The 20,079-nt window shown below is 39.8% G+C and overlaps 1 non-coding gene across 1 annotated transcript; it reads right to left on the minus strand.

Annotated features, from left to right (window-relative positions):
* Positions 1-19,366: 19,366 nt before the first annotated feature.
* Positions 19,367-19,498, minus strand: LOC134484230 (small nucleolar RNA SNORA2/SNORA34 family). Its single transcript, XR_010061658.1, has one exon. It is a non-coding gene; the product is annotated as a small nucleolar RNA SNORA2/SNORA34 family (small nucleolar RNA).
* Between the last annotated feature and the right edge of the window lie 581 nt (positions 19,499-20,079).

Here is a 20,079-nt window from a genome sequence, read left to right on the forward strand (position 1 = left end):
GGGTTAGCTCACTCAGGATGATATTTTCCAGTTCCAACCATTTGCCTACGAATTTCATAAGCTCGTTGTTTTTGATAGCTGAGTAATATTCCATTGTGTAGATGTACCACATTTTCTGTATCCATTCCTCTGTTGAAGGGCATCTGGGTTCTTTCCATTTTCTGGCTATTATAAATAAGGCTGCGATGAACATAGTGGAGCACGTGTCTCTTTTATATGTTGAGGCATCTTTTGGGTATATGCCCAAGAGAGGTATAGCTGGATCCTCAGGCAGTTCAAAGTCCAATTTTCTGAGGAACCTCCAGACTGATTTCCAGAATGGTTTTACCAGTCTGCAATCCCACCAACAATGGAGGAGTGTTCCTCTTTCTCCACATCCTCGCCAGCATCTGCTGTCACCTGAGTTTTTGATCTTAGCCAATCGCACTGGTGTGAGGTGAAATCTCAGGGTTGTTTTGATTTGCATTTCCCTTATGACTAAAGATGTTGAACATTTCTTTAGGTGTTTCTCAGCCATTCGGCATTCCTCAGCTGTGAATTCTTTGTTCAGCTCTGAACCCCATTTTTTAATAGGGTTATTTGTTTCCCTGCGGTCTAACTTCTTGAGTTCTTTGTATATTTTGGATATAAGGCCTCTATCTGTTGTAGGATTGGTAAAGATCTTTTCCCAATCTGTTGGTTGCCGTTTTGTCCTAACCACAGTGTCCTTTGCCTTACAGAAGCTTTGCAGTTTTATGAGATCCCATTTGTCGATTCTTGATCTTAGAGCATAAGCCATTGGTGTTTTGTTCAGGAAATTTTTTCCAGTGCCCATGTGTTCCAGATGCTTCCCTAGTTTTTCTTCTATTAGTTTGAGGGTGTCTGGTTTGATGTGGAGGTCCTTGATCCACTTGGACTTAAGCTTTGTACAGGGTGATAAGCATGGATCGATCTGCATTCTTCTACATGTTGCCCTCCAGTTGAACCAGCACCATTTGCTGAAAATGCTATCTCTTTTCCATTGGATGGTTTTGGCTCCTTTGTCAAAAATCAAGTGAACACAGGTGTGTGGGTTCATTTCTGGGTCTTCAATTCTATTCCATTGGTCTATCTGTCTGTCTCTGTACCAATACCATGCAGTTTTTATCACTATTGCTCTGTAATACTGCTTGAGTTCAGGGATAGTGATTCCCCCTGAAGTCCTTTTATTGTTGAGGATAGTTTTAGCTATCCTGGGTTTTTTGTTATTCCAGATGAATTTGCAAATTGTTCTGTCTAACTCTTTGAAGAATTGGATTGGTATTTTGATGGGGATTGCATTGAATCTGTAGGTTGCTTTTGGTAAAATGGCCATTTTTACTATATTAATCCTGCCAATCCATGAGCATGGGAGATCTTTCCATCTTGTGAGGTCTTCTTCAATTTCTTTCCTCAGTGTCTTGAAGTTCTTATTGTACAGATCTTTTACTTGCTTGGTTAAAGTCACACCGAGGTACTTTATATTATTTGGGTCTATTATGAAGGGTGTTGTTTCCCTAATTTCTTTCTCGGCTTGTTTCTCTTTTGTATAGAGGAAGGCAACTGATTTATTTCAGTTAATTTTATACCCAGCCACTTTGCTGAAGTTGTTTATCAGCTTTAGTAGTTCTCTGGTGGAACTTTTGGGATCACTTAAATATACTATCATGTGATCTGCAAATAGTGATATTTTGGCCTCTTCTTTTCCGATCTGTATCCCCTTGATTTCCTTTTGTTGTCTGATTGCTCTGGCTAGAACTTCAAGAACTATATTGAATAAGTAGGGAGGGAGTGGGCAGCCTTGTCTAGTTCCTGATTTTAGTGGGATTGCTTCAAGTTTCTCTCCATTTAGTTTAATGTTAGCAACTGGTTTGCTGTATATGGCTTTTACTATGTTTAGGTATGGGCCTTGAATACCTATTCTTTCCAGGACTTTTATCATGAAGGGGTGTTGAATTTTGTCAAATGCTTTCTCAGCATCTAATGAAATGATCATGTGGTTCTGTTCTTTCAGTTTGTTTATATAATGGATCACGTTGATGGTTTTCCATATATTAAACCATCCCTGCATGCCTGGGATGAAGCCTACTTGATCATGGTGGATGATTGTTTTGATGTGCTCTTGAATTCGGTTTGCCAGAATTTTATTGAGTATTTTTGCGTCGATATTCATAAGGGAAATTGGTCTGAAGTTCTCTTTATTTGTTGTGTCTTTGTGTGGTTTAGGTATAAGAGTAATTGTGGCTTCGTAGAAGGAATTCGGTAGGGCTCCATCTGTTTCAATTTTGTGGAATAGTTTGGATAATATTGGTATGAGGTCTTCTATGAAGGTTTGATAGAATTCTGCACTAAACCCGTCTGGACCTGGGCTCTTTTTGGTTGGGAGACCTTTAATGACTGCTTCTATTTCCTTAGGAGTTATGGGGTTGTTTAACTGGTTTATCTGTTCCTGATTTAACTTCGATACCTGGTATCTGTCTAGGAAATTGTCCATTTCCTGAAGATTTTCAAATTTTGTTGAATATAGGTTTTTATAGTAAGATCTGATGATTTTTTGAATTTCCTCTGAATCTGTAGTTATGTCTCCCTTTTCATTTCTGATTTTGTTAATTTGGACGCACTCTCTGTGTCCTCTCGTTAGTCTGGCTAAGGGTTTATCTATCTTGTTGATTTTCTCAAAGAACCAACTTTTGGTTCTGTTGATTCTTTCTATGGTCCTTTTTGTTTCTACTTGGTTGATTTCAGCTCTGAGTTTGATTATTTCCTGCCTCTACTCCTCCTGGGTGTATTTGCTTCTTTTTGTTCTAGAGCTTTTAGGTGTGCTGTCAAGCTGCTGACATATGCTCTTTCCTGTTTCTTTCTGCAGGCACTCAGCGCTATGAGTTTTCCTCTTAGCACAGCTTTCATTGTGTCCCATAAGTTTGGGTATGTTGTATCTTCATTTTCATTAAATTCTAAAAAGTTTTTAATTTCTTTCTTTATTTCTTCCTTGACCAGGTTATCATTGAGTAGAGCATTGTTCAATTTCCACGTATATGTGGGCATTCTTCCCTTACTGTTATTGAAGACCAGTTTTAGGCCGTGGTGGTCCGATAGCACACATGGGATTATTTCTATCTTTCTGTACCTGTTGAGGCCCGTTTTTTGACCAATTATATGGTCAATTTTGGAGAAAGTACCATGAGGAGCTGAGAAGAAGGTATATCCTTTTGCTTTAGGATAGAAAGTTCTATAAATATCCGTTAAGTCCATTTGGCTCATGACTTCTCTTAGTCTGTCTACGTCTCTGTTTAATTTCTGTTTCCATGATCTGTCCATTGATGAGAGTGGGGTGTTGAAATCTCCCACTATTATTGTGTGAGGTGCAATGTGTGTTTTGAGCTTTAGTAAGGTTTCTTTTACGTATGTAGGTGCCCTTGTATTTGGGGCATAGATATTTAGGATTGAGAGTTCATCTTGGTGGATTTTTCCTTTGATGAATATGAAGTGTCCTTCCTTATCTTTTTTGATGACTTTTAGTTGGAAATTGATTTTATTTGATATTAGAATGGCTACTCCAGCTTGCTTCTTCTGACCATTTGCTTGGAAAGTTGTTTTCCAGCCTTTCACTCTGAGGTAGTGTTTGTCTTTGTCTCTGAGGTGTGTTTCCTGTAGGCAGCAGAATGCAGGGTCCTCGTTGCGTATCCAGTTTGTTAATCTATGTCTTTTTATTGGGGAGTTGAGGCCATTGATATTGAGAGATATTAAGGAATAGTGATTATTGTTTCCCTTTATATTCATATTTGGATGTGAGGTTATGTTTGTGTGCTTTCATTCTCTTTGTTTTGTTGCCAAGACGATTAGTTTCTTGCTTCTTCTAGGGTATAGCTTGCCTCCTTATGTTGGGCTTTACCATTTATTATCCTTTGTAGTGCTGGATTTGTAGAAACATATTGTGTAAATTTGGTTTTGTCATGGAATATCTTGGTTTGTCCATCTATGTTAATTGAGAGTTTTGCAGGATACAGTAACCTGGGCTGGCATTTGTGTTCTCTTAGGGTCTGTATGACATCAGTCCAGGATCTTCTGGCCTTCATAGTTTCTGGCGAAAAGTCTGGTGTGATTCTGATAGGTCTGCCTTTATATGTTACTTGACCTTTTCCCCTTACTGCTTTTAATATTCTTTCTTTATTTTGTGCGTTTGGTGTTTTGACTATTATGTGACGGGAGGTGTTTCTTTTCTGGTCCAATCTATTTGGAGTTCTGTAGGCTTCTTGTATGCCTATGGGTATCTCTTTTTTTAGGTTAGGGAAGTTTTCTTCTATGATTTTGTTGAAGATATTTACTGGTCCTTTGAGCTGGGAGTCTTCACTCTCTTCTATACCTATTATCCTTAGGTTTGATCTTCTCATTGAGTCCTGGATTTCCTGTATGTTTTGGACCAGTAGCTTTTTCCGCTTTACATTATCTTTGACAGTTGAGTCAATGATTTCTATGGAATCTTCTGCTCCTGAGATTCTCTCTTCCATCTCTTGTATTCTGTTGGTGAAGCTTGTATCTACAGCTCCTTGTCTCTTCTTTTGGTTTTCTATATCCAGGGTTGTTTCCATGTGTTCTTTCTTGATTGCTTCTATTTCCATTTTTAATTCCTTCAACTGTTTGATTGTGTTTTCCTGGAATTCTTTCAGGGATTTTTGCGATTCCTCTCTGTAGGCTTCTACTTGTTTATTAATGTTTTCCTGTGTTTCCCTAAGTGTGTTCATGTCTTTCTTGAAGTCCTCCAGCATCATGATCAAATATGATTTTGAAACTAGATCTTGCTTTTCTGGTGTGTTTGGATATTCCATGTTTGTTTTTGTGGGAGAATTGGTCTCCGATGATGGCATGTAGTCTTGGTTTCTGTTGCTTGGGTTCCTGCGCTTGCCTCTCGCCATCAGATTATCTCTAGTGTTACTTTGTTCTGCTATTTCTGACAGTGGCTAGACTGTCCTATAAGCCTGTGTGTCAGGAGTGCTGTAGACCTGTTTTCCTCTCTTTCAGTCAGTTATGGGGACAGAGTGTTCTGCTTTCGGGCATGTAGTTTTTCCTCTCTACAGGTCTTCAGCTGTTCCTGTGGGCCTGTGTCTTGAGTTCACCAGGCAGCTTTCTTGCAGCAGAAAATTTGGTCTTACCTGTGGTCCTGAGGCTCAAGTTCGCTCCTGGGGTGCTGCCCACGGGCTCTCTGCAGCGCCAGCAACCAGGAAGACCTGTGCTGCCCCTTCCGGGAGCATCAGTGCACCAGGGTTCCAGATGGTCTTTGGCTTTTTCCTCTGGCGTCCGAGATGTGTGTGCAGGGAGCAGTCTCTTCTGGTTTCCCAGGCTTGTCTGCCTCTCTGAAGGTTTAGCTCTCCCTCCCACGGGATTTGGGTGCAGAGAACTGTTTATCCGGTCTGTTTCTTTCAGGTTCCGGAGGTGTCTCAGGCAGGTGTCCTGCCGCTCCTGGGCCCTCCCCCACGGGAGCCCAGAGGCCTTATACAGTTTCCTCTTGGGCCTGGGATGTGGGCAGGGGTGAGCAGTGTTGGTGGTCTCTTCCGCTCTGCAGCCTCAGGAGTGCCCACCTGACCAGGCGGTTGGGTCTCTCTCTCACCGGGTCTGGGAGCAGAGAGCTGCTGCCGGCCGCGATCCGCGGGTGTGGGACTTCCGGTAAACACAGAACGTGCCCGGTCCTAGAGAAATTCTGCTTCCATGTGTCCCAAGCTCACCAGGCAGCTTTCTTGCAGCAGAAAATTTGGTCTTACCTGTGGTCCCGAGGCTCAGGTTCGCTCGTGGGGTGCTGCCCACGGGCTCTCTGCAGCGCCAGCAACCAGGAAGACCTGTGCCGCTCCTTCCGGGAGCTTCAGTGCACCAGGGTTCCAGATGGTCTTTGGCTTTTTCCTCTGGCGTCCGAGATGTGTGTGCAGGGAGCAGTCTCTTCTGGTTTCCCAGGCTTGTCTGCCTCTCTGAAGGTTTAGCTCTCGAGCTTTTTTTTTTTTTTTTGAGAAGAAATACAAGATAGATAAATTTTTGATCAGTCTAACCAGAGTGCATAGAGACAGTAACCAAGTTACCAAAATCAGAAATGAAAAGGGAGACATAACAACAGAAATGGAGGAAATTCTAAAACTATCAGATCCTATTACAAAAGTGTATACTCAAAAAACTGGAAAATCTGGAGGAAATGGACAATAGGGATACAGACTAGAAAAGAATAATTCAAAATATCACTATTTGCAGATGATATGATAGTATATTTAACTGATCCCAAAAGTTCCACCACAGAACTACTAAATCTGATAAACACCTTCAGCAAAGTGGCTGGGTATAAAATTAACTCAAATAAATGAGTAGCCTTCCTCTACACAAAAGAGAAACAAGCCCAGAAAGAAATTAGGGAAATGACACTCTTTGTTGTAGTCCCAAATAATATAAAATACCTGGGTGTGACTTTAACCACGCAAGTAAATGATCTCACACCAGTGAGAATGGTTAAGATCAAAAACTCAGGTGACAGCAAATGCTAGTGAGGATGTAGAGAAAGAGGAACACTCCTCCATTGTGGGTGGGATTGCAGACTGGTACAACCATTCTGGAAATCAGTCTGGAGGTTCCTCAGAAAATTGGACTTTGAACTACCTGAGGACTCAGCTATACCTCTCTTGGTCATATACCCAAAAGATGCCCCAACATATAAAAAAGACACGTGCTCCACTATATTTATAGCAGCCTTATTTATAATAGCCAGAAGCTGGAAAGAACCCAGATACCCTTCAACAGAGGAATGGATACAGAAAATGTGGTACATCTACACAATGGAATATTACTCAGCCATCAAAAACAATGCCTTTATAAAATTCATAGGCAAATGGATGTACGTGGAAAATATCATCCTGAGTGAGGTAACCCAATCACAGAAAAACACACATGGCATGCAGTCATTGATAAGTTGCTATTAGCCCAAATGATTGAATTATCCTAAATATCCAGACACGTGAAACTTAAGAAGGATGACCAAAATGTGCATGCTTCACTCCTTCTTTAAAAGGGGAACAAGAATACCCTTGGGAGGGAATAGGGAAGCAAAGTTTAGAACAGAGGCAGAAGGAACACCCATTCAGGGCCTGCCCCACATGTGGCCCATACATATACAGCCACCAAACTAGATAAGATGGATGAAGCAAAGAAGTGCAGGGTGACAGGAACCAGATGTATATCTCTCCTGAGAGACACAGCCAGAATATGGCAAATACATAGACAAATATGCCAGCAGCAAACCACTGAACTGAGAATGGGACCCCTGTTGAATGAATCTGAGAAAGGACTGAAAGAGCGGAAGGGGCTTGAGACCCCATATGACAACAATGCCAACCAACCAGAGCTTCCAGGGACTAAGCCACTACCCAAAGACTATACATGGATTGACCATGGGCTCCAAATTTATAGGTAGCAATGAATAGCTTAGTATGGGCACCAGTGGAAGGGGAAGCTCTTGGTTCTGCCAAGGCTAGACCCCCCCCAGTGCATGGGATTGTTGGGGGGAGGGCAGTAATGGCAGGAGGATGGGGAGGGGAACACTCATATAGAAGGGGAGGGGGAGGGACTAGGAGGATTTTGGCCTGGAGACTCGGGGAAGGGAATAACATTTGACATGTAAATAAGAAAAACCCAATGTAATAAAGATGGAAAAAATAAAAAATAAACAAATAAAAATTAAAAATAAAAAGTAAAATGGTTGGCAGCTCAACAAAAAAAATCAACAATAGACAAATGTGATCTCATAAATTTGCAAAGCTTTTGTTAGGCAAAGTACACCCTCAATAGGACAAAATGACAACCATGAGATTGGGAAAAGATTTCTACCAATCCTACATCTGATAGAGGAGTAATATCCAATATATTTAAAGAAGTGAAGAAGTTATACTCCACAGAATCAAATTACCCTATTAAATAATAGGGTACAGAGCTAAAGAAACATTCCCAATTAAGGAATATTGCATGGCTGAGAACCAACTAAAAAATCTTCAACACCCTTAGTCGTCAGGGAATTGCAAATCAAAACACCCCTCTCATTGTACCTCATTGCAGTCAGAATGGCTAAGATCCATAACTCAGGTGACAGCAGATGCTGGCAAGGATGTTGGGAAAGAGGAACAGACCTATTGTTGTTGTATTACAAGCTGACAAAACCACTTTGGAAATCAGTCTGGCAGTTCCTCAGAAAATTTCATAGTCCCTTCTGAAGACCCAGCTATACCACTCCTGAGCATATACTTAAAAGATGCTCCAACATATAACAAGGACATATGCTCCTCATTTTGATGGCAGCCTCATTTATAGTAGCCAGAAGCTGGAAATAACCCAGGTGTCCCTCAACAGATGAATGGATACAGAAAATATGGTACACTTTCACAATAGTGTACTATTCAACCATTAAAAAAATGACTTCATGAAATTCTTAGGCAAATATATGGACCTTGAAAATATCATCCTGAATGAAGTAAGCCAATCACAAAAGAACCCACAGAGTATGCATTCACCAATAAGTAGATATTAGCCCAAATGCTTGAAATACCCAAGACACAATTTAGAGACCACATGAAGCTCAAGAAGGGGAGAGACCAAACTGTTGATGCTTCAGTCCTTCCTAGAAGGGAAAACAAAATTATCACAGGAAGAAGTACAGAGACATAATGTGAAGCAGAGACTGAAGTAAAGGCCATCCAAGACTGTCACATATGGGGATCCATCTCATAGGCATACAGCAAATGAAGTCACTGCTGGGGATGCCAAGAGGTTCATGCTAACAAGAGCCTGATATAGCTCTCTCTTGAGAGGCTCTTCTAGAACCTGTCAAATACAGAGATGGATGCTTGCAGCCAAACAATAGACTAAGAATAGGGTTCCTAGTGGAAGAGGTGAAGAAAGAATTGAGAGGGTCTGCAATCTCATAGATAAAATAACAATTTCAACCAACCAGACATACCAGAGCTCCCAGGGAGTAAATCACCAACCTAAGATTACCTATGGAGTAACCTGTTGCTCCAACTGCATATGTAGTAGAGGATGGCCTTGTTGGACATAAAGGGAGAACAGGTCCTTGGTCCTGTGATGGCTTAATGCCCCAGTATAGGGGAATGCCAGGGCAGGGAGGCAGAAATGAGTGAATGGGGTGGTAAGGGAACACCTTAGTGCAGGTAGGGGATAGGGAATGGGATAGGGGCATCTTTTGGAGGAGAAACTGGGAAGGGGGATAATATTTGAAATGTAGATAAAGAAAATGTCCAATAAAAATGTAAAAAAAAAGAACTTCTGGGGAAATCAACATTCCTAACCTCAAGGTGCATTAGGGAGCAATTATAATAACAACTGTGTGGTATTGATACAGAGACAGGCAGGTCTATCAAAGGAATAAAAAAATATAAAGAAAACTTTTGACACTTTATTGAAGACTAAGAAAATGATGATGGTGGTCATTTGTTCCTAGCATCTGTGGATAAATTAACAAAAAAGTAATAATCTCTGTGAAAAAACTGACCATCTTCTAGCATGCCTGAATATAGTGCAGTGTAAAAATAAACTCAGTGAAAATATTGATCAGATCCTTATCTGCAGAAATAGTCTAAATATTTCTAAGTGTGTCCTTGAAGAGAATCTTTTCTTAAGCAGCAATGGGGCCGAAAAAGTGGAATATCAAACCAAAGTTCTCATTGTAAGGTTGGTTGAATTGCATCAGAATTCAAATGTCGGTCAAATAGGGCATCAGCAGACAAAGGAAGGGCATTTAATGGTAAAGATTGGATCTTGTAACTTTGACTGGGGTTATGGGAAAGAACCCAATGGAAGCTGAGATTTTTTTTTCAACTTTTTATTGATTCATTGTGAATTTCACATCATGCACCCTGATACTGGGATCCAGCCTTCACATGCGTCAATGGTGTAAAGGGCTAGTGATACCCGGTAGGCAAATAAGAAAACACAATTTTGTTCCCCCTTTTAAGAAGGTCTGAAACATTCACATTTCTTTTTGAGCTTCATGTGGTTTGTGAATTGTATCGTTGGTATTCCCAGCTTTTGGACTAATACCCAGTTACAGTGAGTACATAACATGTGTGTTCTTTTTTGATTGGGTTACCTCACTCAGGATGATATTTTCAAGTTCCATCCATTTGCTGAGAATTTCACGAGGTCATTGTTTTTAACAGATGAGTTGTATTCCATCGTATAAATGGAATCTACCATATTTTCTGTATCCATTATAAGGAGACAAAGTGTGTAGCAGAGACTGACAGGCCATCCAAATACTGCCCCACATGAGGATGCATAACATACCCATAACATAACCCACCAAACCTTAAGAATATTGCAGATGCCAGCAAGTGCATGCTGACAGGAGACTGATATAGTTGTCTGCTGAGAAGTTCTGCCAGAGCCTTACAAATACAGAGGTAGAAGCTTGCAGCCAACCATTTAACTGAGAACAGGGTTCCAAATGGATGAGTTAGAGAAAGAACTGAAGTAGCTGAAGGGGTTTGCAACCCCATAAAAAGAACACAAAATCAAGCAAACAGACCTCCCAGAGCTTCCAGGAACTTAACCACCATCCCAAGGGAACACGGGGATGGACCTATGACTCCCTCTGCATATGTAGCAGGGGATGGCCTTGTTGGGCATCAAAGGGAAGAGAGGCCCTTTGTCCTGTCAAGGCTCAATGCCTTGTGTAGCGGAATGTCAGTGTGGGGAGGTGGAAGGTAGTAGGTGGGTCAGTGAGGGAGCACCCTCATAGAAGCACGGTTGGGGTAGGGGTGACAGCAGGTTTCTGGAGGGGAAACCTGGGAATGGGATAACATTTAATATGTAAATAAAAATATACTATCTGATGATTTTTTGAATTTCTTCAGATTCTGTTGTTATCTCTCCCTTTTCATTTTTGATTTTAACTTGGATACTCTCTCTGTGCCCTCTGGTTAGTCTGGCTAATGGTTTATCTACGCTGTTGATTTTCTCAAAGAACCAGCTTCTGTTTTTGTTGATTCTTTGTCTATTTGTTTTTGTTTCTCCTTGGTTGATTTCAGCCCTGAGTTTGATTATTTCCTGCTTTCTACTCCTTTTGGGTGTATTGGCTTCTTTTTATTCTAGAGATTTCAGGTGTGCTGTCAAGCTATTAGAGTATGCTCTCTCCAGTTTCTTTTTTGAGGCACTCAGACCTATGAATTTTCCTCTTAGCACTGCTTTCATTTTGTCCCATGAGTTTGGGTATGTTGTGCCCTAATTTACGATAATTTCTAAAAAGTCATTAATTTGTTCCTTTATTTCTTCCTTTACCAAATTATCATTGAGTTGAGCATCGTTAAACCTCCATGTATATATGGGCTTTCTGCCGTTTTTGTTGTTATTGATGACCCCCCCTTAGACCATGGTGATTTGATCAGATACATGGGATTATGTCAATCTTCCTGTTTCTCTTGCCTGTTTTGTGACCAATTATATGGTCAGTTTTGGAGAAGGTATCATGAGGTACTGAGAAGAAGGTATACTCTTTTGTTTTAGGATGAAATGTTCTATAGATATCGTTAAATCTATTTGTTTCATAACTTCTGTTAGTTTCTCTGTTTCTCTCTTTAGTTTCTGTTTCCATGATCTGTCCATTTATCAGAGTAGGGTGTTGAAATCTCCCACTGTTATTGTGTGAGGTGTAATGAGTGCTTTGGGCTTTAGTAAGGTTTCTTTTGTAAATATAGTTGCCCTTACATTTGGAGCATAGATATTCAGGATTGAGAGTTCATCTTCGTGGATTTTTCCTTTGATGAATATGAAGTGTCCTTTCTTATCTTTTTAAATATCTTTTTGTTGAAAGTCGATTTTATTCGATATTTGAATGTCTAGTCCAGCTTGTTTCTTGGGACTCTTTGCGTGAAAAATTGTTTTCTAGCCTTTTACTCTGAGGTAGTGTCTGTCTTTGTCACTGAAGTGTTTCCTGTATGCAGCACAATTCTGGGACATCTTTATGTATCCAGTCTGTTGGTCTATGCATTTTTTATTGGGGAAATAGGTCCATTGATGTTAAGAGACATTAACAAATAGTGATTCTTGTTTCCTGTTATTTTTCTTATTAGAGGTGGAGTTATGTTTATGTGACTTTCTTCTTTTGGGTCTTTGCAAGAAGATTACGTTCTTGCTTTTTCTAGGGTGTATTTTCCCTCCTTGTGTTGGAGATTACATCTGCTATCCTTTGTAGGGCTGGATTTGTGGAAAGATATATACATTTGGTTTTGTTATAGAATATCTTGGTTTCTTCATCTTTGTTGCTTGAGAGTTTTGCTGGATATAGTGGCCTGGGCTGGCATTTGTGTTCTCTTAGGATCTGGATGACATCTGCCCAGGATCTTCTAGCTTTCATTGTCTCTGTTGAGAAGTCTTGTGAAATTCTGATAGGTCTGCCTTTATATGTTACTTGACCAATTGCCCTTACTGCTTCTAATATTCTTCCTTTGTTTTGTGCATTTGGTGTTTTGCTATTATGCAAGAGAGGAATTTCTTCACTGGTCCAATTTTTTTTAATTAACTTGAGTATTTCTTATTTACATTTCGAGTGTTATTCCCTATCCTGGTTTACGGGCCAACATCCCCCTAACCCCTCCCCCTCCCCTTCTTAATGGGTGTTCCCCTCCTCATCCTCCCCCCATTGCCGCCCTACTCCCAACAATCACGTTCACTGGGGGTTCAGTCTTAGCAGGACCCAGGGCTTCCCCTTACACTGGTGATCTTACTAGGATATTCAATGCTACCTATGAGGTAAGAGTCCAGGGTCAGTCCATGTATAGTCTTTAGGTAGTGGCTTAGTCCCTGGAAGCTCTGGTTGCTTGGCATTGTTGTTCATATGGGGTCTCGAGCCCCTTCAAGCTCTTCGAGTTCTTTCTCTGATTCCTTCAACGGGGGTCCTGTACTTAGGTCAGTGGTTTGCTGCTGGCATTCGCCTCTGTATTTGCTGTATTCTGGCTGTGTCTCTCAGGAGAGGTCTACATCCGGCTCCTGTCTGCCTGCACTTCTTTGCTTCATCCATCTTGTCTAATTGGATGGTTGTATATGTATGGGCCACATGTGGGGCAGGCTCTGAATGGGTGTTCCTTCTGTGTCTGTTTTAATCTTTGCCTCTCTATTCCCTGCCAAGGGTATTTTTGTTCCCCTTTTAAAGAAGGAGTGAAGCATTCACATTTTGATCATCCGTCTTGAGTTTCATGTGTTCTAGGCATCTAGGGTAATTCAAGCATTTGGGCTAATAGCCACTTATCAACGAGTGCATACCATGTGTGTTTTTCTGTGATTGGGTTACCTCACTCAGGATGATATTTTCCAGTTCCAACCATTTGCCTATGAATTTCATAAAGTCATTGTTTTTGATAGCTGAGTAATATTCCATTGTGTAGATGGACTACATTTTCTGTATCCATTCCTCTGTTGAAGGGTATCTGGGTTCTTTCCAGCTTCTGGCTATTATAAATAAGGCTGCTATGAACATAGTGGAGCACGTGTCTTTTTTATATGTTGGGGCATCTTTTGGGTATATGCCCAAGAGAGGTATAGCTGGATCTTCAGGCAGTTCAATGTCCAATTTTCTGAGGACCCTCCAGAGTGATATCCAGAATGGTTGTAGACTGGTCCAATTTTTTATAGTTCTGTCGGCTTCTTGTATGTTTTTGGGCATCTCTATTCTTAGGTTAGTGAAGTTTTTTTATAAGTTTGATGAAGATATTTACTGGCCGGTTAATTTGGGAATCTTAACCCTATTCTATTACCGCTATCTTTACATTTGATCTTCTCATTGTGTCCTGAATTTCCTGGACGTTTTGGGTTAGGAGATTTTTGTGTTTTACATTATCTTTGAAGGTAGTGTCAATGTTTTCTATGGTAATGTCTGCCCCTAAGTGTCTCTCTTCTATGTCTTGTATTCTGTTGGTGATGCTTGCATCTATGATTCGTGACCTCTTTCCCAGGTTTTCTATTTCCACAGTCATCACCCTTTGTGATTTATTTTTTTATATTTCCATTTTTAGATTCCTTAACCTGTTTGGTTGTGTTTTCCTGTAGTTCTTTAAGGTATTTTTGTTTCCTCTTTAAGTGCTTTTATTTGTTTACCTGTGTTGTCCTGTATTTCTTTAAAGGAATTATTTATGTTCTTCTTAAAGTCCTCTATCATTATCATAAGATGTGATTTTTAAATCCAAATCTTGCTCTTCTAGTGTGTTTGGATATCTATTGTTTGCTTTGGTAGGAGAATTGGGCTCTGATGATGCTGAGTAGTCTTCATTTCTGTTACTTATTTTCCAGTGCTTGCCTCTCACCATCAGGTTGTCTCTGGCGTGAGCTTGTCTTGGTGTCTCTGACAGTGGATCAACTCTCCTGTCAGCCTGTGTGTCATCACTCTTATAGACCTGTTTCCTTTCAGTTGGATCTGGGAAGAGAGAGCTGCTCCTGGGTCTGTGTGTCCTGAAGCCTCCAGGCTGGTGGCTTGGAGTCAAAGAGTTGGTCGTACCTCTCTCTCTCTCTCTCTCTCTCTCTCTCTCTCTCTCTCTCCTCTCAGGTGTTTCAGTGCTCCTGGCAACTGGCTTTCAGCTCTTGTCCTCCTCCTGATTGCTCTTAGTTTCCTGTACCCAGAGAGCACAGAGGGCATTTGGGAGGTTCCTCTTGGTTCAGGAATGTGAGCAGAAGTAGTTGTCTCCTTTGAGCTCTCTGGATTTTCTGTACTACTGAGATTCCAGTCTCTTCACCACGGGATTTGTGTAGAGAGAACTGGATTTGTGTACAGAGAACTGTGGGTCCAGTTCAGTTGTGGGCACAAGCAGAAACTGAAAGTTTCCTGCTGCTGACGGCTCCTATGTTTGACATTTGTAAATTTTATCTTCTTCAATTACTTTCTCACTAGAAAATTCCACTTATTTAATTACAGGAAGAAAATGAAGACACTATCTACCATGTAATCTATCTATGCTTCCTTCTTTCCTTCCCACTTTTTTTTCTTGTTTCTTTCTGTATAGTGCAGTCTGGCTAAACCTTATGATTTTCCTCTTTTTTTTATCCCAAATGTTGGTGTTATGGGTGAGCAACACAAGGCTTTTCTTGAATAATTTTTAGTTAAGAATCTAAAGAAAAAAAGGGGGACAGGAATGGGATAGGGGGCTTATGGCCAGAAAACTGGGATAGGGAATAACATTTGAAATGTAAATTAAAAATATCCAACTAAAAAGAACTAGAACAGAGGTGCCCCTGCCTAGCACCCCCCCAAACACACACACACACACACACACACACACACACACACACACACACACACACACACATACACACACACACAAAACAAAACCAAAATCCAACCAAACCAAAGGAATCTAAAGAAAAATATTTTTGGAATAACGTGGTGGGATTACCGAAGCAGAGATAAAAGCAAAAGAAATATATGCACAAATGAGACTCATTTTTCCCTAAAGAACTATGGAGAGGGCTGAGCCATGGTTCAGTGAATTCAAGGTACATTGACAAAGTAGATAATCATGACGGTAAACAATCAAATGGCTATCTCTAGAACAGGTTGTTCCTGTCCTGTTGGAAAAGGTTTCCCTTGCTATTGAAAGACCCCCTCCCAGAAAGGGAATTGTACAAGCCCAAGGCCCTCAACTATAGAAGTAAAAAGTAAGTTTTTAGATATGTGGGACAAGCTGACCCATCATTTAGACGAAACAGACCAGAAAAGAAAACAAAATGCAGAAACCAGACTAAATTATGGGCACTACTCCATGGGCCACCTGACAGGAAAAAGAAAAAGTCCCTGACCCCCCGGAAGCCCTGACCACCATGTACTTTTTGCTAACTCACTGTTATGATTATAGCCAAAATAGGTAACATACACGTATGCCTCATTTACTCCACCAATCACATCCCTGTAACCATGCATCTGCTTCTGTAAGCCTGCTTCTGCTCCCCAAAATACTATAAAAAGCCCACCCTGGCTCTGCTAGGCGCGCCAGTCTTTCAAATTGACTGGGACGCCCACAGATATCTGTGTATCCTGATCAATAAAAATCCTCTTGCTGATTGCAGCCTGTGGACTCGGACTGGTCACTGGGCTTGAGGATCTCCCTCCTGAGGGAAGATTCTCTCTGAGAGTCTTACACTATAAACTCAGAAACGAGAGAAAACGTGGAGGTTTTGAGATTTTGGTCCCTACAGGTTGGCACAAAAGAAAAAAAACTGGCAAGTTCACAAGGTGAGAAATTGGAATGAATCAAAGCATCAACACATAAACATAATGCCCAATGAAAGACCTGTACAGTATTTGGGTATGAAGCAAGGGGGAGTGTTTACTCTCACACACAGAAGTTTCATAACTGTTATATCTGGGTATGCATATATGTCTCCATGTCCCTTTCTACTTGCCCTCTGCCCTGGCAATCTTACCCCCAGAAGAAAAAAATGTCATTATGCTAGTTGTAGTGTGTCCCTACAGCATACACTTTTGCATCAACTTCCTTGCTTGCAAGCATTCATTGCAATGACCAATTAGTCCAAATTGAGGCTTCTAGCTTCTGCTACACTATCAGTACTGTATCCATTTCCCTCTCTGATGGCTCAGCGATTGCTTAGCTGTGTCCATGTCAACAAGGCTACCTCTTCCCCATGCACACATTATTTTGACATTCAGAATAACTATATATTGAATTTGAAGGAGAAATAAAACCTTTCCAGGAAAATACAGAAAAAGACTCATAATCATCAACCAAGCCCCATAGGGTATGTTAGAAAGGAAACCTCAGTCTGAAGAGAAGGGAAAACTAGCATGAAGTCACAGGGAACAAATGAATGTTACAAGAAAAAATCATTCAAAGAAATTTGAGAAAACATCAAACTGTCAGCATGATGACAAGAAATAATTAATGCATATCTCTCAATAATAAGTCTTGAATATTAATGGTATATATTTGACAATTAAACACACATTACCAGATTGAATTACATAATACAATCCATCTATTTCTCCTTGAAAAACATACCTCATATTCAAAGAAAGACAGCACTTTAATATAAACACAGGAAAAAAGCATCTTAGGTAAAGGGAATTAAGGAAAATATATAGGTTTACTGATTCCAGTATATGGCAATAATACTCCAAAACAACATTAGAAGAAACAAGAAGGAAATTTGATACTAATTAAAGATATTACATATCAGGAGGACATTACAAATCTAAACATAGATGGACCAAACACAGGACTTCAAAATTTCATGTAGAATCACTAGTCGATCTAAAAACAAAGATTCAACGTAACAATGTTTAGTGAGGGATTCCCAGTAATGCATGCTCACTGATAGTCCATTAAAAAATCAGAAAAATGCTGGACTTAAATGCCATCAGATATTAAATATACTTACCAAATAAATATAGTCAGAACATTCACTCCATATGCTAAAGAATACCCATGTCACAAAAGCACAAGGAACATTCACTGATCTATCACATAATCACAAAACAGGCCTCAACAATTTTAGGAAAACTGAAGTAACATCCTATATTTTATCAGACAATAGTAGAATGAAGCTGAATGAACATAACAGCAATAAAAATACAGAAAGTGCATAAACTTATAGTGACTAACCAACACACTACTTGATGAGAAATGTATCAATTAAAACAAGAAAAAATTAAAATTCCTAGAATGAAATAAAATTAAAATAAACACAATATGCCAATTCCTATGGGTCATAGTGAATGGAAGAACATTTGCTGTGTTAAATAACAGAAAATTTGCATTAAATAACAAGGACACACATGGAGTACTCACCCACATTGTTATTATACATTTACACAATGGCTGTGTTTCTCACTTGGTTATTGGGATCACATGCTTTTGATCATCTTTTTTTGATTTGTCCTAGGAGTGAATATTTGCTGCTGACCCATTGCTATGCTCACATTAGGAAGAAATAACTACAATACTCATCATTCCAAGGGCCAGAAAACAGTACTAGGTAGGGTATAAATAGTATAAGACAACAACAACCAAAAAGTAGTAGAGTATCATAAAAATAGATCTCTGAATTGTGGCTATTCTGATTTATAACAGTAAATTCCAGGACAGCCAGGATTACCACAGTAAAATCCTGTCTCAAAACAAAATGAAAACATCAATGAGATTGGATTGTATAAATCTGTCTATGAAGCTATATATGGCTCAGGTTACACACAGTAGAAAGTCCATGGTTTTAAGCATATAGGGACTTACCTGATATAAGGATTGAGTCTAGCTTTTCTTCTCTGATCACTTCTTAGAGGGGACATGCAATTAACCAACAATACGTATCTAACTTCTGGTGCCTTTGGGAGAACTGCAGATGTCTGAAAAATCTATTATTGGAATCATATCCTTTTCAGTACTTTAATATATGGAAACTCTGTATCACACAAGACAAATGAAACATGAAAACAGCCTATAGCTTAAAAACTATGCCATATGGAAAATAAGGGATTTGTAAAACTGTGTCACTGAAATTAAATATGTCATAAGACATGGGCCATGACATTTCCAAATAACTTTTGGCTGTGCTATTTATCCTATTGTCTACATTACTTTCAAACTTTGCCAGTGTTCTCTAAACAAAGGCTGATCTGGTAACTTCTGATTAGTGCACTGTATGTATGACGTTTGAAGACATGCCTTGATATTTGCTGATTATAGAGCTTCATGTGCTGTGTTTGTTGCTCTTCAACTTCAACCGTGAAATACTCAGCACTGCTTCTCTTGCTGGTCTTTGGAGGTGAGTAATAATTTTTACATGAGCCTTATTTGGGGATAAAGACTGAGTCGGCTCACATTTGATTAGAATGGTGGCCCTCTTGTACTCTAATGTATTCCCAGGACACATACAGAGAGAGAGAGAGAGAGAGAGAGAGAGAGAGAGAGAGAGAGAGAGAGAAGGGGGCAGGGACATCCTGGCCATCACAGGTTGAATTATGCCATACTTTGTTTCTTAATCCCATGTGGTACTATTTCTGGTCCTGAAGTTGGTTTGAAAGTACACTGCTGCTATTTTGAGTGAAATACCTTTGAGAAAGTAATCAAACATTTATTTCAGGAGACAAGAAAAATTGAATATATTGGGTCTTTACACTTTCCATTTTACCTATGGGTCTTTTTGTCCTATGTGTGTCTCTCAGGACTGAGGCTTTCTATTGTGAAGACCTCCACCATTGGTCACGAAGCATATTATAATTAATTTTTTTCTGTCTTTTTTAAAAGTTATTAGTTTATTCCCAGTACTTTTCCCAGTACTCTGCTGTTTCTAAGAATCAGTCATAACTGAAGCTGTCAAACCAGACAGAACAAGGGGTTGTTTCTTCCAGATGGAATAGTCACTCTCTATTGAAGTCCAGAAGAGCCAACAAACCACAGGAAGACAGTTCTTTAGGCGTCTGCTTGAAACCAACAGCTACAGTACGACTGCTGGTCTTCAGAATTTTTTTCTGTCTTAAAGAGAACACAACACCTGCTCCATATAAGACATCTGGTATTGGTGAGCCTGGCTACCCTTCATCTCTATCCTGTCACGTTCATTTTTCATTTCCAGTTTTGTGGTCTTTAATTTGTATGTGGATAAGTAACTAAAGCAGTAAAAAGAAGCACCCCTCATTATAAAGTTCATTTTCAGCCTAGATTTACAGCTTGTTCATATATGTATTTTTTAAGTAATCTCTAATGTGGAAATTAAGAATTTAAGACAATATTGTGATTTCATGTAAAACTTTCACTAGTAGAGAGATCGAATATGTGGCTATATGTGGGAAAGAGAACTGTCATTGCAGGGAAGGGACAGATGAGATTTTCAGAGGCTGCTATGGAATAAAGGCATCAAGACAATATGGCCAGATAGTCTCAGAAGAGGAATCTATCTGGGATTAGAGAACTACAAGTATCTACTTTTAGTTGTGTGTAATGCTGTGCATGTCTACTATTAAGAAGTCTTGTTTTTCTTCTGAGCTTGGAGAGATAAAGTGTTGGACTGATTAATTCTCTGGTGCCTTCAGGGTTGTTATATTTGTGA

Source organism: Rattus norvegicus, chromosome X (genome assembly GCF_036323735.1).
Source record: "Rattus norvegicus strain BN/NHsdMcwi chromosome X, GRCr8, whole genome shotgun sequence".
In the NCBI taxonomy this organism is placed as follows: domain Eukaryota; kingdom Metazoa; phylum Chordata; class Mammalia; order Rodentia; family Muridae; genus Rattus; species Rattus norvegicus.